This window comes from Trachypithecus francoisi, unplaced genomic scaffold (assembly GCF_009764315.1).
Source record: "Trachypithecus francoisi isolate TF-2019V2 unplaced genomic scaffold, Tfra_2.0 Lachesis_group10, whole genome shotgun sequence".
Lineage (NCBI taxonomy): Eukaryota > Metazoa > Chordata > Mammalia > Primates > Cercopithecidae > Trachypithecus > Trachypithecus francoisi.
In genome coordinates this window covers 27684352-27707978 of record NW_022681455.1, presented here as the reverse complement: position 1 = coordinate 27707978, position 23627 = coordinate 27684352, and the positions used below count along the sequence as shown (strand labels likewise).

The 23627-nt window shown below is 40.2% G+C and overlaps 3 non-coding genes and 1 pseudogene across 3 annotated transcripts; all 4 read right to left on the bottom strand.

The window, feature by feature from the left end:
- Positions 1 to 1239: 1239 nt before the first annotated feature.
- On the bottom strand, positions 1240 to 1321 carry TRNAS-AGA. The gene has a single exon. It is a non-coding gene; the product is annotated as a tRNA-Ser (tRNA).
- A 3411-nt stretch (positions 1322 to 4732) lies between these two features.
- TRNAS-AGA lies at positions 4733 to 4814 on the bottom strand. Its single transcript has one exon. It is a non-coding gene; the product is annotated as a tRNA-Ser (tRNA).
- A 2956-nt stretch (positions 4815 to 7770) lies between these two features.
- LOC117088501 lies at positions 7771 to 10750 on the bottom strand (annotated as a pseudogene).
- Positions 10751 to 12827: 2077 nt separating this feature from the next.
- TRNAQ-CUG lies at positions 12828 to 12899 on the bottom strand. Its single transcript has one exon. It is a non-coding gene; the product is annotated as a tRNA-Gln (tRNA).
- Between the last annotated feature and the right edge of the window lie 10728 nt (positions 12900 to 23627).

The window sequence follows — 23627 nt, the reverse complement described above, 5'->3', positions numbered from 1 at the left end:
TTTCAATTTCTGTACATATATGTCAGATGGAATACTTAACTCTACTATTAGGAATTGTTTCCACAAAAGGGCTGTAGCATTTCATTAGCTTTCACATTCTAGAATTCTATTAGATTGTTTTTCCGAATCAAAGCAACCTGCATGCTGGATATGGGAGAGGGTAGGAGAACCGATCAGGCTCCTCCTCTGGAAACCTGAATCTCCGTACACTAAGACAAGTCTTGTTCTTCCCGCCTGCACCGCTCAGCAGAGCATTTGCAGCAGTTTACTGTCACTGCCCCACTAATTTTGAAATGCAATGCTCTAAAGAGACACATAAAAGAACAAAGGATCTGGCATTTTATCAACAGGGCCGGCACTGTGTTTATGAAAACATATTAGCATCATTCTTGGATGAGGTAAAATAAATCACGACAACTCTTTGAAGATTAGAAGAAGAGAGGTGAGGACAAGCTGCTCCACTTAAGCTGCCAAGGCAGTGATGCATGGATTCCCCTAGGAATTCCTAGGAAGGTACTCAACTGTGGTCAGCATTCTTTTGGTCAATACATTAACCCATACTTGTTCATCACAGTGAGATTCTGCATCTGAGCTGGGGCTCTTTCTGTGCTCAGGATATAATCACAACTTCACCTCGGTTTTAGTCGCTCTTGCTTCACCACTGTCCTGGACCCCAGGACAGGCCACTCCACTTGACGTCGTTGATTTTTTTAAAATTGGGTTATGAAAAAAATTGCTTTACTCAATTATCTTTTGTTGTGTAGTGGTTTGTTTATAAATGCCCAATATAGATTCTCATCTTGGTGACCATGCCTGTGGGTTGCTTTCACTTGTATTTGATCATGGATTTCCTGGAATTTCCTTTTCTACGTTAAACCAGGGCGTTTGCTTGACTGGAGAAGATCCCTAATAAGGGGACAATTCTGTGAGACACAAACACTCCTAGCAATTTTTTTCTCTAAGGAAAGCTGTCTTCAAAATGGGGCATCTGTTGCAGGAAACAGAAAAACATCACCCTGAGCTCTTCTTAGGGCAAAGGAAAACATCAATACGGCTATGACAGAAGTATTTTTTTTTGTATGACTTTTCCTCATTGTTTCAGAGACATGGAGCATTTTTAGTGGGTCCCTAAAGAGAAAAGCCTATAGGTTGGGACAAGCAAGCTTCTTCTTGAGAGCCAATGACAGACTTTCAACCTGGCAAGGTGTCAATAGACTCCTTTTCCAACAAGAAATGGACCGTAGTCGGCAGGATTCGAACCTGCGTGGGGAAACCCCAATGGATTTCTAGTCCATCGCCTTAACCACTCGGCCACGACTACATGAAGGATTCTTTGCTCATTAGCATAAGTCACCTTAACTGAACTTAGGTCCCTTGGAAAGGTCAAATTTTCTGCTAAAAAGTGAATTCGCTCTCAATGTTTCTTATTTTTTGACATCAGTTAGATGACTATCACGCTGTTGTGGCAAACTGACAAGTAATACTTTATCCTCGGACCTGGGAGGACCCCTTATTCTGATGTTTTGATGGAAGGAGACTACGCAGGAGGCATTCCCAGAGACCAAGCTTCCTGCTCCGTCCGCTTCTGATGGTGTTCCAGGAGATACCCGCAACAATTGCGACACGCTCTAACATTTGCTGCAGAATTTTGAGTTACAGTGATGATTTGAACAACCTCAAATGGCCATCGATGTTTGACTTTTAAAATAAATTTTGGAAGATTCACATAATGGAAGCTTCTGCAATTGATAAAAGGAATGAGATGCATTTCTATTTACTGAGAGGAAATACACTAGTATTTCAGTCGTAGCCCATTGCATTAAGAGGATATACTAGAAATCCACTTATTGCCAGTTTGAGAGCCTGGTATTGCCTCTAAGAAACTTCATCTTTTCCCCTTGACAACTTCCCCTTTGACCTCCAGTAAACAACTCCCCCTGCATCTCAAATCAAAGGTATATTTTTACTACCATTTTTTTTTCTTTTTTAAGTTCCCACTTATTTAAATGCCCCTTGAATGCTTACCTGAGCTTCACAAACGATTCTGGGAAACAAATAGTAGATTTACTCAGTGTGGTTTCCAGTTAGAAGGAAGAGAGCTGAGGAGTAAACTCAAGGTCTTAATTTCTTGTTCTGTCAGTTTTGATAAATCTCTTCAAGGGAATCTGTCCTAAATTGTCAAATCTATTTACAAAACATTGTTCATACTGTATTCTTAGTATATTCTTGATGTCCATATACTAAAATGTAATGTTATCCTATATTTATTCCTGGTATTAGTATTCTCTGTTTTCTCTTCCTTTTATTGAACAATCCTTGATTTAGAACAATAATTTTGTCAATCCTCCCTAAATGCCTATTTTTGGATTTGTTGATGTTCCCTGTTTGTTTTTTTTCTGTGTGTGTTCTATCTTTTTATAATCTTGCTTCTAATATTTTAATTTGCTGTTTTCCTCTAAATTACCATGAGAAAAAAGCTTTAACATCAAATATTAAAACGTCTTTATTCTAATATATGCAAGTAGAACTATAAATTAGACTATGGGCACAGTTTAGCTGCATTACACAAATTTTTATATATCTTATTTTGATTATCATTGATTTTAACTAAATGTGATTTCTTTAAGCTATGGCTTTGGATGAGTGTTTTTTCATTTAGTAACATTTGGGGGTTTTCCATTTTATTTCTGAAATTAATTTTATTTTTATTATGCTGGACTCACAGAATATATTTTGTGTCATTTCAATCCTTGTACATTTTTAAAGACTTGCATTAGGACCCACCAACGGTATTTAAAAATAATATGTAAATCAACATACAAAAATAGTAGCATTTCTATACAAAAATAATGACCTAACTGAAAAACAAATCAAGAAAACAATTTCATTTATGATAGCATCAAAAATAAAATACTTAGGAATAAATTTGACCAAGGAGGTGAAAGATTTTTACACTGAAAACTATAAAATGTTGAAAGAAATTAAAGACAACATAAATCAATGGAAAGATATCCAAGAATTAATACTGTTAAAATGTCCATGCCATCCAAAGCAATATACAAATTCAGTAGAATCCTTATCAAAACTCCAAAGGGACATTATTCACAGAAGTAGAAAAAACAGTCCTAAAATTCATATGGAATCACACACACACACACACACACACATACACACACCCCAAATAGCCATAGCAATACTGCGAAAGAAAAACAAAGTTGGAGGCAACACACTCCCTGCTTTAAAATTATATTATAAAGTTAAATAATAATCAAGACATATTGTTCTGATAGCAGCATAAACATTCCTGCATAAAAACAGAAGCAGACCAATGCAACAGAAGAGACATCCCAGAAATAAACTCAAACATATACTGCCAACTAATTTTTGACAAGGGCATCAAGAGGACACATTGGGGGAAAGAATAATCTCCGATAAATGATGCTTGGAAAACTGGATTTCCACATGCAAATGAATGAAATTAGACTCTTATTACTATACACAAAAATCAACTCAAAATGGATAAAACACCTAAACATAAGACCTGAACACAAAACTTCCATAAGAAAACTGTGGGAAAGCTCTTTGTCATTGGCCTTGGCAATAATTTTTTGGATATCATGCCAAATGTCCAGGATACAAAAGCAAAAATAAATAAATGGGACCACACCAAACTACAAAGCTTCTGCACAGCAAAGAAAACAATCAACAACAAAAAAGGCAACTTATGGACTGGGAAAAAGGAGTTGATATTCAAAATTTATAAAGAACTCTTATAACTCCATAGCAGAAAAACAGATAACCTGATTAAAAAAAGGTCAAGGAGACCTACCTTCTGAGCACAGCTGGCAGCACTACAGTCTCATGAAAAATGGGCAAAGGATCTGAACAGACAATTTCTTCAAAGAAGACATAAAAGGGCCAATATGCATATGCAAAGGTGCTCAACAACATTAATCATCAAAAAATGCAATTTAAAACCACTATGAGATATTACTTCACATCTGTTAGGATGGCTATTATCAAAAAGACAAGAGACAACAAATGTTGGCAAGGATGTGGAGAAAAGGGAACCCTAGTACACTGCTGGTGAGAATGTAGATTTGTGCAGTCATTATGGAAAACAGTATGGATGTTTCTAAAGAAATTAAACATAGAACTACCATATGACCCCACAATTCCTCTCCTGGATATAAACCCAAAGGAGATACAATTACTACCTCATAAAGACATCTGCACTCCCACATTCACTGAAGCACTATTCACAACAGCCAAGATATGGAAACAATCTATGTTTGTCAATAGATTAATGGATAAAGAATCCGTGTGTGTGTGTGTGTGTGTGTGTGTGTGTGTGTGTGTGTATTATTCAGCCTTAAAAAAGGAGATCCTGCCATTTGCCACAACATGGATGACCCTGGAGGATATTATGCTCAGTGAAATAAACCAGACATAGAAAGAAAAATATTGTGAGATCTTACTTATATGTGGAGATATATATATACACACACACACACATATACATATATGAAGGTCAAACATACAGAGAGAATTAAAAAGTGGTTGCCAGGGGTGGGTGAGGAGAAAAGAAATATGGAAATGTAGGGTACAACATGAAGACTCTAGTGAATTGAATTGTATTAAATTAGGGATTTTTGTTAAATTAGTAGGTGCTCTTGTCCAAAAAAGATGTAACTATTGAGATGATAGATGTTAATTTGCCTCATTGGCAATGAGTAGTTGGCAGGATTCGAACCTGCGCGGGGAAACCCCAATGGATTTCTCGTCCATGGCCTTAACCACTCAGCCACGACTACATGAAGGATCCTTTGCTCATTAGCATAAGTCACCTTAACTGAACTTTAGCTGCCTTGGAAAGGTCAAATTTGCAAACTATCTACATATATTTCATAGCATCATGTTGTAAACATCAAATATACACAATACAATATCTTTTAATAAATAATATATATTTTTTAGTTGAGTATAATGTTCTATATTTGTCATTTAGGTAAATCGATTTGTTTAACCTGAAATTTCATTAAATGTGTATTGTAAAATTTCTGTGGCCATGGAGGTGCACTGCTCAGATCTTCCTTCAAGGAAAAACTTGTTTTCAGTTGCAAGAAATGCTGTCAGCTGACAGCCTCCAAGGCACTTTTACCATCTTCAGCTACAGCACTTTTACCATCTTCCACAGTGTTCAAACTGAGGTTGTTTTCTTCTTGGTGAGCACAGTGGGTGTACGCTAAAGTCTGGTCATTTCCACTTGACTGGGGTCTCATCCATGGGCAATCTTTATACCAAAGCTGGACAAGACTTTCTCAGAGCTGTGCAAAAACCTCAGGCTTTTTCTACTGAATCCTGCTTTCTTCCTTCTCTAATTTTGCCCATGCCTGCCCCACATCATGGTCTGAAAGCTCTTCCTGCATTCGTCTTTCCTTCTCCTCTTTGTTTATTGTTATGGGCATTATTGTCAATAACCTCTTGCACTTCTAACACATCTTAGTGTTTGCTTTCCAGAGATCCCAAACTTTCACAGCTGGTATCAGAAGAGATCTGTGAAAGCAGATGGTAAAATGTGATTTGACAACTATATTACTCATTGCCAAGTTGGCAAGGAGGACCCCGGCTTGAGTGGTATGAGTGTTCAAGGAGTCTCTGAAACAAAGTGACATATAATTGCTAAAAATTTCTGGTTTTTATATGAGTTCTTGAGATATATGTTTTAAAAATCTCTATGGTGCAGATGACGTTGTAAAATGGTTGTGTGATGATTCATGTGTTTTTAAGCTGAAAACATGGGTGACAACCATACAATAGTGATTATCTGGCTATTGAAGCAGAAGGGGTTTAACCTACAGAGCTGTGAAGGTAGCTAATACAGCATAGTATCCCTAAGGGTAGAAAAGGTAGGCTAGCAGGGTGGCTCACACCTGTAATCCCAGCACTATGGGAGGCCGAAGCGGGTGGATCACGAGGTCGGGAGTTCAAAAGTAGCCTGACCAACATGGTGAAATCCTGTCTCTACTAAAAATACTAAAATTAGCCAGGCGTGGTGGTGGGTGCCTGTAATCCCAGCTACTCAAGAGGCTGAGGCAGGAGAATCGCTTGAACCTGGGAGGCGGAGGTTGCAGTGAGCTGAGATCGTACCACTGCTCTCCAGCCTGGGTTACAGAGCGAGAGTCTGTCTCAAAAAAAAAAGAAAAAAGAAAAGAAAAGGCAGTGAATGTTTGTGCTGCATAATACATAGAATCAAAATAAGCAAGGGCATATGAACAGAAGGCTGAGGACACTTCCCTAATACAATCTTTTAATGAGTTATTGGACCAAAGCCTGACTCTACTTTTTTTTTTTTAGACGGAGTCTCACTGCGTTGCCCAGGCTGGAGTGCAGTGGCACGATCTTGGCTCACTGCAAGCTCCGCCTCCCGGGTTCACGCCATTCTGGCTCAGCCTCCGAAGTAGCTGGTACTACAGGCGCCTGCCGCCAGACCTGGCTAATTTTTTGTATTTTTTGTAGAGACGGGGTTCACCGAGTTAGCCAGGATGGTCTCGATCTCCTGACCTCGTGATCCGCCCTCCTCAGCCTCCCAAAGTGCTGGGATTACAGGCCTGAGCCACCGCACCTGGCCGAAGCCTGACTCTACGTCTAAAAGTTTTATATTTTAAAAATTTTTGTTTTGTTTTATGACTTACGATTTTTTAAACTAATTTTATGTATTCAGTGGAGTTACAAACTCCATTTCTAGGGACTTCTGCTCTTGGGAAGCTGGAAGAGGAAAAAAAAACTGTGGTCGAAACCTTCACACACGACAGCAAAGGCAAAGTGGGGAATCCAGACTTCCATCAGGCTGTAACAAGGTGCTTTCCCTCTACCTCCAACACACACACACACACACGTGCGCGCGCACATTTTGAAGAAAGCAAAATAGGGAGCTGAGACTTTCATTGCCCCAGGCTGTAAAGAACCCCATACCCCCAGGCCAGAATGAAAGTCAAATAGCCAGATATCTACTTCCATGTTATTTCTGGGATCCTTGAACCTATTTTGTTCTTTTTTTTTTTGAGGTGGAGTCTCACTTTGTCACCCAGGCTGGAGTGCAATGACACCATCTCGCCTCACTGTAACCTCTGCCTTCTGGGTTCAAGCGATTCTCCTGCCTCAGCCTTCTAAAGTGCTGGGATTATACATGAGAGCCACTGCGCCTGGCCAGGTGAACTTTTTTAATGGTCAACTTCAAGTCACAACAGTAACTATCAGTTCAACTACACCAAGGTTACTGAAGACAATGGCTTCTCCACTCAAGGAGGTTGTATACAAATTTCAAATAGAATGTGGCATCACCCTGAAGGAATTCCCTTCACACTGTTGGGGAAATTTACCAAGATAACCTCAGACTAGACTAACTTTACACAGCACATTTTTGAAAGAGACACATTTATTCAGCGTCATGATTAGACTATTACATTTGGCATCCAACAGCATAGTTGCAAAAACAGAAAAAATCCACTACATTAAAACCCTTTGTTGGAATGATATATATTTTCCTCAGAACAGAAACTAAAATAACCTATTATACAATTAGTCACAAATACAGTCCTCAAGTTTTTGCCCATACACATGAATATTTGTCTAATACAGGTCTTCTTTGTAGCAGTTAGGCCCTTCCACCACTGGGCTTAGCTGAGTTCACAAATTGGTTGTAGTCTGCAGCTTCCCTGTCACTTCTTTGACTCTCCTCTCCTGGTGAGTTTTGTTTCCTGGCAGTAATTAAACTCTTCTGCCACTGCCATAGCTCCTGCTGCTCCTGGAACTGCCATAGCCACCTTGGTTTCATGGTTTGGCAAAGTATTGGCATCCACCACCATAGGGACCAGAGCTTCTGCCTCCAAAGTTTCCTCCCTTTATGGGTCCAAAATTTGAAGACCGATCGTTGTAATTGCCAAAATCATTGTAGCTTCCACCACCTCCAAAATTGCTTCCATCATTATCACATCCTCTATAACCATTCCCACTGCCACCATATCTACCACCACCACGGCTGCCACCAAAGCCACCACAACCACTGAAGTTTCCTCCATGACCAAAGTTGTCATTCTCACCAAAACCACCTCCAATGACACCACCAAAGTTCCCAGAACCACTTCGACCTCTTTAGCTGGATGAAGCACTAACCATCTTTTGCTTTGACACGGCTTTCCTAAAGTCACAGTTGTGGCCATTCACAGTATGGTATTTCTGAATGACAATCCTATCCATGGAGTCATGGTCATCAAAAGTTACAAAGGCAAAGTCCCTGTTCTTGCCACTACCTCGGTCAGTCATGATTTCAATCACTTCAATTTTTCCATACTGTTCAATATAATCTCTTAGTTTATGTTCTTCAGTGTCTTCTTTAACATCTTTATCACAGTTAAGTGGGCACCTGTTCGTTGAGAATCTTGAGACAGCTCTCTTTGGTTCCACAACTCTTCCATCCACCTTGTGTGGCCTTGCATTGATGGCTGCATCCACCTTTTCCATAGTGGCATATGTGACAAACCCAAAGCCCCTGTAGTGCTTGGTGTTTCGATCTTTCTTACTGCACAGTCCATGAGCGTTCCCTATTGCTCAAAATGGCTCCTCAGGCTCTCATCAGTTGTTTCAAAGCTCAGTCCTCCTGGCTGGGTGCAGTGGCTCATGCTTGTAATCCTAATACTCTGGGAGGTCAGCCTGGCCAACATAGTAAAACGCTGTCTGTACTAAAAACACACACACTCACACAATTAGCTGGGCATGGTGGTGCACACTTGTAGTCCCAGCTACTAGGGAGGTTGAGGCAGGAGAATCACTTGAACCCAGGAGGTGGAGGTTGCAGCAAGCCCAGATTGCACCACTGCACTCCTCCAGCTTGGGCGACAGAAGGAGATTCATCTCAAAAAAAAAAAAAAAAAAAGCTCAGCCCTCCAATGACAACGAAAAGCTTCAGCAGTTGTTCAGGCTCTTTAGGAGACTGTGACTTAGATATGATGGCAGTGGGAAGAGAGACATTTAACAGTGCTTTCTCAGCAGCGTCCATGGTCAGAAAAGGCCAGGTTTACTTTTATTATCTGAATAGTATGGTTGTCTCATTTTATTTATTTATTTATTTATTTATTTTTTAGTACTCATTGTTTAGTACAAGAATAAGAATTTTAGCTATTAAACATAGAGTGAAAATCTCCTTGTGAGCTTTATTTGTTAAGATACTGTCAATCATTGAAATATGAATGGATTTTTACTATTTTGGGATAAAATGCTGTAATAATTAATAATTTGTGAAAACCTTTACATTTTATGTAATATTAAGAATAAAATTGAATTTAATATAAGGAAGTTAATATAAATATAAGAGTTCTTTAGATTGCTGTATAGGAAGAACATCATATACTTTTATTCTCAACAAATATAAATATTTACATTAGAATAAAATGAAGAATAATAAAGTTGTAATTACATCTTAATACTTCATTTCTAGAATATTTAAAAATACCTTCAAAAACTATTTTCTATCTTAGCCTTGAGTCTTTAAACAAAATTTCTATCTGATAATTTTTTTCATTTTGTTAAAATGATTTAAAAGCAAAATGTCTATTTTGTCACATTAAACTTTCACAAGGGGGAAACGTTCCAAAATTTTGTATTATATCATGATAAATCTTTGTGTATGCAAGTATAATAAAATCTTTGAAGAAAAGAGGAAATGTTTAGAAGCAATGAAGTCCATCTAAGTTAAAAGTGGGCATCGGCCGGGCGCGGTGGCTCAAGCCTGTAATCCTAGCACTTTGGGAGGCCGAGACGGGTGGATCACGAGGTCAGGAGATCGAGACCACCCTGGCTAACACGGTGAAACCCCGTCTCTACTAAAAATACAAAAAACTAGCCAGGCGAGGTGGCGGCGCCTGTAGTCCCAGCTACTCGGGAGGCTGAGGCAGGAGAATGGCGTGAACCCGGGAGGCGGAGCTTGCAGTGAGCTGAGATCTGGCCACTGCACTCCAGCCTGGGTGACAGAGCGAGACTCCGTTTCAAAAAAAAAAAAAAAAGTGGGCATCTATTTTTTGGCCCAACTGTGCAGTAGAGTGACTGAAGAAAAATCTAGTAAATGATACTGATACACAATATCAACCTTTGAAATTTTGACTAGTAAAGTTTTGATTACAACACAATTCTTATAGTAATATATTGATATAAAATATAATACATTAAATACAATGCTAATAATAATTAGTTTTTCAATAAAATTCTTACATTTTTACATCCTGACATTTTATTCACAGCAAAGGGGTGCTACTGTGTAGCTTTGGCCATGACCTCAGACAAGTACTAATTTCATAGTCATTCATTCAGCATTTGCATGAATTATAACTACAGTAAACAGTTTAAAAATTATCTTTTATTATGATAAATGACTCGAGTATAATTTGATCCTTATTACAACATCCCATTTTGTGAATTACTGTTATTCATCATTTTAGTTCCATTTTGTTTAGTTCCATTTTGTTCCATTACTTTTGTAGAGACAGGGTCTGTCCCTGTTGCTCAGGCTGGTCACCAACTCCTGGCCTTAAGTGATCCAGCCACCTCACCCTCTGAAACTGTGGGAATTACAAGCATGAACCACTGTGCCCAGCCTATACAGATTCTCTGGCTGAATCATAATGAAGGAGAAAATTGATGGAAAAAGAAAAGTTTAGGAAGAAAAGAAATGATAGATAATCATACTGATGAACATAGTGGTCTAATATGCCTAAGACTTCATATGACTAGGGAGAATTCTCTACCAATGAACTGTGCATCCTCAATGGTACTGTCATAACTAAATTTCTGCTATGGACTGAATGTTTGTGTCCCCCTCAAATTCATATGTGGAAGCCTCTCTCTCTCTTTCTCTTTCTCTCCCCTTCTCTCTCCCTTTGTCTCTGTCTCTCTCTTTCTCTCTCTCTCTCTCCCTCCCCACAGTATATGAGGATAGAGCAAGAGGACAGTAGGCTGCAAATCAAGAAGGGAGGCCTCACCAGACACTGAATCAGCTGGAACCTTGATTTTGGGTTTCCCAGCCTTTAGAATTGTGAGAAATAAATGTTTTTTGTCTAAGTCAACAAACATTATATAGTTATAGTAGTCCAAACTGTCAAAAACAATTTCCTAGGCTTCTATGTAGCTAGGATGGCAGGCATGTGCCCTAAGCTTTGCCAATCAGATGTATTTCTTCTTTCAGAAGAAACACGTATATAAACAAGGGGGGAAAACTCCAAAATTATGTATTATATCATGATACATCTTTATGCAAGTATAATAAAGTCTATAAAGAAATGTTTAGAAGCAAATTAGGTCTATCTAAATTAAAAGTAAGCATCTATTTTCTTGCAACATTTGCCTTGGTAAGGGTAATGAATAGATATTTGCTAAAAGCAGGTAGATATTTAAGCTTTTAGAGGCAGTGGTGGCATAAGGCCTAGCAAAGGCATTCCATGCTGGGGAACATAATGCTGCTAGCAGTTAACACTAGAAAATGCATGAGGAATCAGAAGGAATGGGGAGTACAATATAAAAGGGTGAATAATCATTATGTGCGGAAGCACTTGGAAAATGAAAATGACAGCTCAAAGTTATAAATTCTCCACCAAATGTATGGTTGCAGAATCAGGAATTTCCTCTGCAGTAAAATAATTTTTAATTTTTGTGACTCAAGAATTGCCATAATTCAAAATCAAATTTATATTATAAATAACTCTAGGTTTCCCATTAATGGAAAGATGAATGAATGAGCTGTGGCATGTTCATATTACACAGCAGCTAACATGAAATCAGTGAATGAATGGTAGCTACATACAACAAAAGAGATGATTAATTTTAGTAATATAAGATTAAATGAAAAAGATTATAATATATAGCCTGATACCCTGTATCCATAATTAAAATATATAATTTTATAAATACTAATAGATAAGATCAAACTAAGGAAGGCACTTTGGCCTTATTTCTTCAGAGACCCAGTAACTTCTTTGTCTTACCTTAAGTTGTGACAAATCCAAACATTTATCAGAAAATAAACTAACTTGCAACAGGAGACATTTAGTTTTATGAAGACAAAATAATCACAGAGACATCTAGGATACAATTTTAAAGCTGTATCATTCTATGGGACATATTCAGCATTGACAGCAATTCTGTGTGGTAGGTTAATGTCATAGAAATGACCAACAGAGCACCATGGAAGCACTTAGAAGATGTATCTGGATATTTACTTACTGTGTTGACAGTGATTGAAGTTACTATGTGAAGATCCAATAGTGTTCAAATACCTAAGAGAGTTTAAGCAATTTTTATTTAAAATACAGATTTATTTTCATGAATCCTTGTTTCTCAGTGGCAAATGAAACACCTGTAAATTCTAATGATTGCACCTGAAAGGCATTATAAAGCCTCATTCTCTTGGGAAAAAGATACATACAAGAATCTTTCTTCTCCTTCAAATCTGTTGAGCCCTTTTTGTCCTCTGAAGTGAATTAACCACATTTCATAAGGCAATAAATCAAATAAAAAGTTTAACTCAACTCAAATTATTTTGGGCATTAGAATATCTGTTAGGTGGTGGTGAGGAGGGTACTAAAAGAAAGGAGGTATGAGGAATTATCTCCTGCTCTGAACATAGAGCAGAGAGTCAGTGGGCCCCATACAGAGTCCGCGTCATACTTTGGGTTTATATGAACTGGAGATTCCCTGCCAATCATATCTAAGAGGGAAATTTATTTTAGAAAGAAAAAAATGGTGAGGAAACAAGAAGAAAAAAAAAAACCGAAAAGCTCAGGTTCCACCGAGATTTGAACTCGGATCGCTGGATTCAGAGTCCAGAGTGCTAACCATTACACCATGGAACCTCATTACTGCGATTATTGCTAGCCTTCCTTCCTGATGAAATATATCTTCTGAACTCAAGCCGTCTTCCCTTTAAGAGCCTAAGTTTCTACCCTAATGTTCCTTATCTGCCGCCACCACACAAGTTCCCTTTTCGTTTCGCACAGGGCTCTTCGTGCAAAATCCAAGAGCAAATCGGTTTCCAGGGACAGATAAGGTAAGTCCGTGTCCCCCCTAGACTCTTAGCGTCCCTCAGCCTTCTGCAACCTTCGGGGTTCCCTAGCCTCGGTTCGGCCGCCCTCAACCGCGCTGCCCCGACGCAGGGGCAGACGGCATCAACCTAGAGGCGCTGACAGATTGCGTTGTTGGAAGAACCGCGAGGCTTGCCGCCTCCCGAGCGTTTGTCCGGCGTTCTTTGCTCCTAATGCTAGGCACACTTTTGGAAGTTCAATTTCGTAACATATAAATTATGGATGACTTCAGTTGAGGTGGCGTGTCAACTAGTCCTGGCTGTGGCGTTGACGAGGGTAAAAAACAAAAAACAGGACACCGAAAGATGCTTTCAGCTTCACGGGAAGGCTCCACCTCGTGGATACCAAAGGGTAAAGCACTGTTAAAAGCTCGAATATTTGCAAAGCAGGATTTTGTAATTAGTTTCTCACTGATAAAGCTTTGACTTGGTCTTTTTCAATTGTATTAACTATGAGCCTCTCCCAAAATATTCAGCAGTAAAAATTTACGGATGCCAAGACCCGGACGTGACTTGTCTAGGACTGTTCATTGCAGGAGACAAAAGCGATCTTATATTGTCAAATAGAAAGGCTGAGGAAGGAGGCAGAGGGTCCTTAAGAGTAAATAATCGCAGTTGATAGGATCTGAACCTTCCCAACAAGATCACATGAGAGGTATCGGCATCTGCCAAAATGACTTCATTGCTTAGAGACGTCTGGTATCATGGACAAAAATCCTTCCGGCTTAAATGAGGCGGCACTGTCATTACCAGGTTAAAATTGACCCCGCCCATAGGGCCGTGTGTTCTGCGGCATGAGCTGCAATGGCCGCTGTACAGTGGCAACGAGAATATCCGTACATATCTCATCCAATACATCTTCTCCCAGCCCTATGACTTTCCGATCCACTCACTACCAGAAAGCAAGACAGAATGAAATCCTCTTGCCAAACGGGATAACTAAAGGTGGTTTGCAGGAGCCTCGGGAACAAGAAGCATGAGGATCCTAAGTATTTTCAACAAAAATCTAGCCCACTGCAGGCTTTTGAAAAACTGAAGGTCCCGGTAACAACTTTAAGATTAGCATTTCTAAGGGCTAGGGCTTGTACCAAGTTCTGTGCTCTCTGACCAAAAAAAAAAAAATATATATATATATATATTATATATATATATATGCCTGTAATGGTCAAAGCTGAAACAATTTGAGCAACAATAAATAGAAGATTTAAACCAATCCCTACAGCTTCCCTGATGTGCAACAAATCTCAGTTTTTCAGGGAATCTCCTGAGCAGAATTCCGAATAACTCCACCCCTTCATTCAGGGCTCTGCATAGTGATTGCTCTACAGAATACAGTATGAAAAAGGGTGGGAAAGTAAGCAGTGAATAAATCCCAAAAGCACTACACCAGCAGTGATAAGCCATGTTGATAGTATATAGTGTTGATATAATGTGATAAAAATGGCACTTTAGGCCAAGCATGGTGGTTTATGCCTGTAATCCCAGCACTTTGGGAGGCCGAGGCAGGTGGATCACTTGAGGCCAGGAATTCGAGACCAACCTGGCCGACATGGCGAAACCCTGTCTCTAAGAAAAATGCAAAAATTAGGCCAGGTGCGGTGGCTCGCGCATGTAATCCCAGCACTTTGGAAGGCCGAGACAGACGGATCACCTGAGGTCAGGAGTTCGAGACCAGCCTCAACATGGAGAAACTTCGTCTCTACTAAAAATACAAAATTAGCTGGGTGTGGTGGTGCATGCCTGTAATCCCAGCTACTCGGGAGGCTGAGGCAGAGAATTGCTTGAACCTGGGAGGCGGAGGTTGCGGGGAGCCGAGATCACGCCATTGCACTCCAGCCTGGGCAACAAGAGCCCAGTCTTTGGGACTTGGTCTTCATGTTTGCTCGTAGTCATTTTATTTATTTCCCAAAAAACAAAATGCTGATGGAAAATTCCTCTCCCTCAAATTCCCAATGTCAAAGTCAGTAGAGCCAAGATTTGTACAATATTTTTTTGCTCTGGACTCCAGATCATGTTGAATAAAATCTAGGAAACCCCTTTCCCGGAAAAATGCCCCTAGATACACACATACACCATTTTGAAAACTATCTCAAGACGTTCATGAAACACTTGAGGTCCATGAATCTCAGGCTAAGAATCCTCTGCATTTGATATTCCTCTGTATGTCATCTAGCATAATTTTAACTAATAAAATTTTTAACTAATAAAAAATGAATTCTATAAGCAGAAATTAAGCATCATACTACTGAAGAAACTCCGTCTCAAAAAAAAAAAAAACAAAAAAAACAAAAATTAGCCAGACGTGGTGGCAGATGCCTGTGGTCCCAGCTACTCAGGAGGCCGAGGCAGGAGAATTGCTTGAACATGGGAGGTGGAGGTTGCAGTGAACCAAGATGGTGCCACTGTATTCCAGCCTGCGTGACAGAGGGAAACCCTGTCTCAAACAAACAAACAAAAACTCCCACTTTACTTCTGAGGTCTTGCTCCTTCGAACCCCTAACTCCAATCTAATAATGAGAAAAATATCAGACAAATCCTAGTTGAAGAACATTCTACAAAATACCTGATCAATACTCTTCAAAAACTGTCAAGATCATCAAAATCAAGGAAAGTCTAAGAACTGCCACAGCCAATAGAGCTTAGGGAGTCATGATGACTAAAAATAATGTGGAATTCTGAATAGGATCCTGGAACAGAGAGAGGAAATTACGTAAAAATGAAGGAAATCTAGCATATTCATTTTAATTAATAATAATGTATACATATTTGTTAATTATTTGTAACAAATGTACCATACCAATGTAAGATTTTAATAATAAGGGAAACTGAGTGTGGGGATATATGGGAACTCCTTTCTTTTTTTTTTTTTTTTTTTTTGAGACGGAGTCTGGCTCTGCCGCCCAGGCTGGAGTGCAGTGGCCGGATCTCAGCTCACTGCAAGCTCCGCCTCCCGGGTTCACGCCATTCTCCTGCCTCAGCCTCCTGAGTAGCTGGGACTACAGGCGCCCGCCACCTCGCCCGGCTAATTTTTTTGTATTTTTTAGTAGAGACGGGGTTTCACCGTGTTAGCCAGGATGGTCTCGATCTCCTGACCTCGTGATCCGCCCGTCTCGGCCTCCCAAAGTGCTGGGATTACAGGCTTGAGCCACCGCGCCCGGCCGGGAACTCCTTTCTATCTTCCCAATTAAATGGAAACTATTGATCATGGGAATAAGAACAAAAATGTGACCAAATGAAGTTATTTCTTCAAAACAAATTCAGAGCTCTGGCTTGCAATGTGCATCGGTACAATAACTCCTTTCTATCTTCCCAATTAAATGGAAACTATTGATCATGGGAATAAGAACAAAAATGTGACCAAATGAAGTTATTTCTTCAAAACAAATTCAGAGCTCTGGCTTGCAATGTGCATCGGTACAATTATCTCCTCTTTTTGCTTAATGAGCCACATTATCAGACCTAGTGACACAGCTTGCACAGCATGCAACTGACCTAAGAGTATAAAGACTTGGAAATAGGAAGGACAAATTTTTGTGCCATGCCCACTGCTGCCCTTAGTGCTGTGGACCCAGAACTGAGCAGTACACTAAGCACTGGCCCTGCCTGTGGAGATTTCAGTTTGTAGTGATGGGATATTGGCTAAAAACTGTGAATAAACTAACACCCACACAGAGAAAGTTAGGGAAAACTGCAGGTGACTAGAAACTAACAGCCTAGATAAACTGAGAAGTTCAAATAAGCTGGATATTTGAGTTTAGGCAGGGATTGAAGATAGTATTTAGAAGACAGTGTTGGCCCAAACCTTTTCACATACTACAAGATACAAGATAGGGGCGTAGTCTGTGGACTGGTCGTCTGGGTGGCAATACCATAGTGGAAGTAAAAGAAGGGCTGAGAAAAAGTTGAAGGATAGACTGAGACCATGGATCGGGCCAGGGCTTCAAGGTTGCTTGTTTTGGGAGCACAAGTATCTGCTTTGAATTGTAAACATCAGGGAGCAGCAGAAGTGACTTTGGGGAACTTAGGAGATTCCCATTGTCCTTTTGCCCTCAGTATAACTGAACATTTTTTTGTTCCCTGCCATGCTGAAGTTGGTTCTACATCAGGAGCTACTGGTACCAGTCTTTGGGAATTGGTCTTCATGTTTGCTCATAGTCACTTTATTTATTTCCCAAAAAACAAAATGCTGATGGAAAATTCCTCTCCCTCAAATTCCCAATGTCAAAGCCAGTAGAGCCAAGATTTGTACAATATTTTTTTGCTCTGGACTCCAGATCATATTGAATAAAATCTAGGAAACCCATTTCCCGGAAAGATGCCCCTAGATACACACATACACCATTTTGAAAACAATCTCAAGGTGTTCATGAAACACTTGAGGTCCATGAATCTCAGGCTAAGAATCCTCTGCATTTGATATTCCTCTGTATGTCATCTAGCATAATTTTTAACTAATAAAATTTTTAACTAATAAAAAATGAATTCTATAAGCAGAAATTAAGCATCATACTACTGAAGTAAAATTGTCTTTTAATTGTACATGAACATTTCATTAATATTGGTCTTGTAACTTAGGTCACAGGTGCACCCATAACAAGCCAAAATACTAGTTAAACCAGTTCTCAGAAGGCTCTTGGGGTGTATATTCCTGACAGAGCAGTTTGGGGATACTTGATGCAGACATAAGTAGGTCAGACAGTGGAGAAGAACAGGTGCATATTTATCACGGGGTAATTGGACCTCTACTGAGATAATTTGTTACAGAGAATTGTATTGGTTTCTGTTTAGTGCGGATTCTATCTTGTTCACAAAAGGAAAGTATACACTTCAAAATTGCACTATATACATTTATTCATTAAGGACTAATTCTCAAACTTTGAACATCAGAGAGGCAGTCTCTTCCAGGTGCAATCCTCATGACTATAGCTGATTTTGGACACCATTCTCCCAAATTATTTCTTATATAATTATTATCATTATAGTAAATGTGCACAATACATTGTTTTATAACCCAAATGGATTGGCAAGTTTTTTGTTTTGTTTTGTTTTGTTTTTTCTATAAAAACACAAAGAAGCAGGGGACTGGGCATGTCAGGGCTGACTCGCGGGCTGTGTAGGGCTCAGGGGGCCAGGGGACCTGGGTCTGGGGGATGGGAGGGCGCCGTCCTGGGGCGGCAGCGGCCGAGAGTGGGAGATGGCGGCGCGATGGAGCAGCGAGAACATGGTGGTAGTTTCGTGACTTCCAGGCAACTGCGATGTCTGTGGACTGTCTTGGGCAACATGCTATGCTTTCCGGCCACAGATTCTTATACATCGTCAATCTCGAAGCCGCTTTCGAAGGTCACCGAAAGATCTGTCGCCAGAGCAAATGGAACATTGGAACTGTGCAGTGGAAACCTCATGACAGCTTTGTACACTATTTTGCAGCTTCGGGGCGGGACCACTCTACAGACTATCTGAATCTGTTCTTGTCAGGAAAGGCAGGCTGCAGAAGGAAAGCGTCTGAGCAAAGAAAGAAGAGCAACTTTGTGGGCTTGAGAAGGAACAGAAAGCAGCCCTTCCAAGCCATTTCCAAAACAGGGTCTGACTTTTAACCGTGGATGTCCGAGGTTGCACTGATTTTCAGGACTATTCTGAAAGAGAAAGGGAGAGACAGTCTCCTGCCTTTCCACTCTCAACCTCTTTCCTGGGCGATAGAAGGAACTCCGTTAGTCGGTTTATACCTCGGGGCCCTTATTCCCCTATCACCCTCAGTCCTTGATCGTCTAATCCAGGGTTTTCTAACCTTGGCACTACTGGCATGTTAGACCAGGTCATTCTTTATGGTGGGGGCTGTCCTGTGCATTGTACAAAGTTCAGTAGCATCCCTGGCCCCTACATACTAGATCTCAGTAGTATACTCCCCATCTCTTGTTATGACAATCAAAAATGTCTCTAGACACTGTCAGATGTCCTCTGGGAAGCAAAATCACCTCTGATTGGGAACCACTGATTTAGGCTGATGCCTCAGTACTTGTACTCAGTGGATTAACACTGCATTTGTTCAGGCGTGCTAAGGAAGACAGTCTTTTTTTGTTTATTTGTTTTTTCACCATTAATCATTTTAAAGTGAACAATTCAATATCCTTCACAATATTCACAGTGTTGTGTAACCACCACCTTTATCTAGTTCCAAAACATTTCTATCCTTCCAGGATAAAACCCCTTACTCATTAAGCAGTTTCTCCCCTTTCCTCCCTCCCTCACAACCCCTGGCAACCACCCCAGTCTGCGTGCTGTCTCAATGGATTGACCTATTCTGGATCTTTCATCTAAATAAAATCATAAGAAAAACAAAGAAGCACAGCATTTTCCTGTTCCAAACTCTCTCTAAACTGAATTTAGGTTTCCTAGTGGCAACTGTCCAGTTGCTTTTCACTCCTAGTTCTATGACCTTGGGCAAGGAGCTTAACCTCTCTATGTTTTAGTTTCCTCAACTGTAAAACTGGAATAAGAGGAACACTTACGGGTTATTGAGAAAATTCAGTGAGAACTTTGAACAATGCCTGACACTTCGTAAGCACAACTGATTGCGGTTGTTATTGTTGCCCTTCCTTTCTTTCTTCCTTCCTTCCTTCCTTCCTTTCTCTTTCTTTCCTTTCCTTTTCTTTCCTCTATTTCTTTCTTTTCTTCCTTTCCTTTCCTTTCTTTTCTTTCTCTCATTCTCTCTTTTTTGAGACAGAGTGTCACTCTGTCACCCAGGCTGGTGTGATCTCAGCCCACTGCAACCTCCGCCTCCTGGATTCTAGGCCTTTCTCCTGCCTCAGCCTATGGAGTAGCTGGGATTACAGGCGTGCACCACCACTCCCGGCTAATTTTGTATTTTTGGTAGAGCTGGGGTTTCACCATGTTGGCCAGGCTGGTCTCAAACTCCTGACCTTAGGTGATTCACCCACCTCAGCCTCCTAAAGTGCTGGGATTATAGGCATGAGCCACTGCACCTGACTGTCCTGCAATTTCTTGGTTCCTCAATTTTAGACCTCGTGCTGCATATCATCCAGGTCCCCTGGCCCCATTCTGCATCTTGTTGTCTGCCCTGGTGCTGATCAGTATGGACATTTTCAATGGGCTTCTTTATCCTCTGACTCCTGCTTGAGTTTGGCCAAGAGAATACTTACAAGAGATCCAGGGGGAGAGTGAAGAGTGAAGCTGGTATATTTATTCTCTGGTTCTGTTGGCTGTAGTCTGAATCCCTCAGGAAATGTCCCAACATCCGCCAGGAAACCTCTCTACACAGCCCTCTCCAAAGAGCTGCAGGTCCCAGGCTCCATCTTATGCCCGTCAAGCTCAAGGGTAGTGCGGATTAGTAGCTCCAGTAATCTATGTTGCCCATTTATTTATAAATAATAATTTAAATAAATTATCCTCAACTTTTCTAGTTCAAGTAAATATTCCACTTCCTGCTCATGTCCTGATTGATACAGATATCTAAAGACTTCCCACACTGAAAGAAAAGATATAGCCTAAAACACAAATACACTTATCTACCCTCATCTTTCAATGTATTTGTATCATAGTATTGTGGCTAAATAATGTTAAGTGTTTCCTTATTATGTCCATGGAAATATTGTTCACCGCAGGATCACTTGTATACTATAACTACATTCTCTTGTTTTTCCTGATTTGAATACTGCCTCTTTTGTTTGTCTGCCTCCTTTCTGTGTTTCTAATACTAATTTGTCGCCCAACTCTCTTCCAGTGCTGCAAAATACTTCTGAATTTGGTCATTTTTCAGTTCCTTTTTTTTTTAAACTTGTCCAATCTGAACTGGTTAATCTGTAGGTCTGCTTCATAGCGATCATGCTGATGCTTCTCCATCTGCGGAAGAGCCAGCCCCTTTACCGCTCACCTGCATTGAATGGTTTTTTTGTTAAGTCACAAATCTCTTGGTTTACTCCCTATTTTTGGAGAAGATCCTCCAACAGCTTTCTGAGAAAAGAGAAATTTTTTGAGGTTTTTGCATTTGGCAATCTTAAGCCTGTTTGTGCTCAGATGCATTCCTAGCCACTCCCTTGGTCATCTCTGTAGTGCCAGTGGCTGGCCCCTGCCACTGCATTTCCACTGATGGCCGCTGACTTCTGCCTGAGTTCAGCCAATAGAAGACAATGAAGGAATATTGAGAGGTAGAGAGAAGAAGGAAGTCAGGATATTTCTTGCTTTCCCTCCCTGTTACTTGCAGCATTTCTGGCAGCAGTTGTGTCTCCTCCATGGCTCCAGATCCTGCCAGACCTGCCTGCTCCAGAGGGAGATCCCACCCCTTGGGTTCAGATTTCTACCTCCCATCCCAGTTGGCTTCTTTGATCTTCCACCACCTCTGTAATCAATTCCCTGCATGGAAGACACTGGAGTTTGAGTCCTCATGAGGTCTCTGTTTCCTGCTTATGACCTAAAAAATATGATGCATTTCTGAAAATATATTTATTCAAACTTCATAAATGATTTTAGTTTGGTCAGGTAGGGATTTCTAGTGTGAAAATAATTTTATCTTAGAATTCTGTGAGCATTACTCTTGTCTTCTTGTTATCAGTGTGGTGATGAATTTAAATGCCATTCTAAAATAGACACTCTGGATAATTCTTGTTTTTTGTCTTGTTTTTGTTTTTGTTTGTTTGTTTTGGTTCATTGTGCTGGGCAGTAGGTGGATCCTTTGGATCCTTTTTAGGTTTAGAAAATTTAAACGGCCGGGGATGCGGACTTATGCCTGTAATCCCAGCATTTTGGGAGGCCAAGGTGGGCAGATCACCTGAGGTCAGGAGTTCGAGACCAGGCTGACCAACATGGAGAAACTCCGTCTCTAGTACAAATACAAAATTAGCTGGGCGTGGTGGTACATGCCTGTAATCCCAGCTACTTGGGAGGATGAGGCACAAGAATCGCTTGAACCTGGGAGGTGGAGGTTGCAGTGAGCCACGATCGCACCATTGCACTTCAGCCTGGGCGACAAGAGCGAAACTCCATCTCAAAAAAAAAAAAAAAAGAGAGAGAAAAGAAAATTTTATTGCATTCATTAATAGTTTTCCCTCTCTATTTTCTTTGTTGTCTTCCACGAAACTTTCAATCACATGTTGTTGAAACTTCTAGATTTGTCTTCCAATTTTCTTATCTTTTATTCTATTTTTCCATTTTTCTTTTTTGTACCTTTTTATGGGAAATGTTCTCAACTTTGTTTTCTAACCCTTCTGTTAAACTTTTTTCTGTCATATTTGTTATTTTCTTTTATCTTTTGAGATAGGGTCTCACTTTGTCACCCAGGCTGGAGTGATCTCAGCTCACTGCAGCCTAAGCCTCCCAGTCTCAAGTGATCCTCCTGCTTCAGCCAGGTGTGCACCACCACATCTGGCTAATTTTTTTGTATTTTTCATGAATATGGGGTTTTGCCATGTTGCCCAGGCTTATTTTCCTTTTTTTTTTTTTTTTAAATATTATTCCTTGGAGATATTTATTGAGGATTAAAAGGAAGGATTTTTTAAAAGTTAGAATGGTGGCCAAAGGGAAAAGCACATTTCTTCTGCTCCTTTAGATGTTGCCCTTTGATGTAACTGTAGTACATTCAAGTGGATCTGTCCACTAGGAAGACTCAGGAGAGAAGTCGGGCCTGGAGATAAAGATTCAGTTGTCATCTTCATGGAGATTGCCAAGGAGGGGAATGATGGAAACATGAGAAAAAGGTTGCTGACAGTCTTGAAAATAACTTAGTGGTCTCAGCTTCTGCTTGCAGCAACTTGGGGGTTCCTTTCTGGTCAGACACCTTCTGGAAATTTTTGTTTTTAATGAATTGAGATTTTACACCTTCACCTTCAATTTGCATTGTAATACCTTCAGCCTGGGCAGGGTGATCAGTATACCCTGTGGATTCAAACCATAGTGGCGCGCTTCCACAACCATACTCTCAGAGCTTCCCTAACACATACATAATTTTCTTGGCTGAGATACTCCTGCCCCATGCCCATATTTGTTATTTTCAAGGGTTCTTGTTCCCCTTAATGCTCTTTAAAAAGTAATAGCATCTTAGTGAACTATGATAGCACCACTGCACTCCAGCCTGGGCCACAGAGTGAGACCCTGTCTTGAAACGATAATAATAATAATAGAATAGTATCTTATTATTCTCATATATACAGAATGCTTTCTTATTTCCCTGAGAATAATAATGATAGGTTTTTGTTTTTTGCTTCTGTTACCTATTTATCTCTATTTCCACCAGGCTCTCTTTCGTTCATTTGTTTGCCTTGGTACCTGTGTTTTCTCCAATTTCTGGTGGCACATAGCAGTTCAGTCATATTTAGGAGGTAGACCCCAAAACCTAATTGGTACTATGGGTATGGAAAAAAATATAGGCCTCATTCTAGAATGATTGTGTATGATAGGCCATTTCAATCCAGATCCTTGATATGTCCATATCTATGGGTCAGTTTTCTTAATGACAGTCCATTTTCTTGGGGAGCAGAGTCTTTCAATCTTC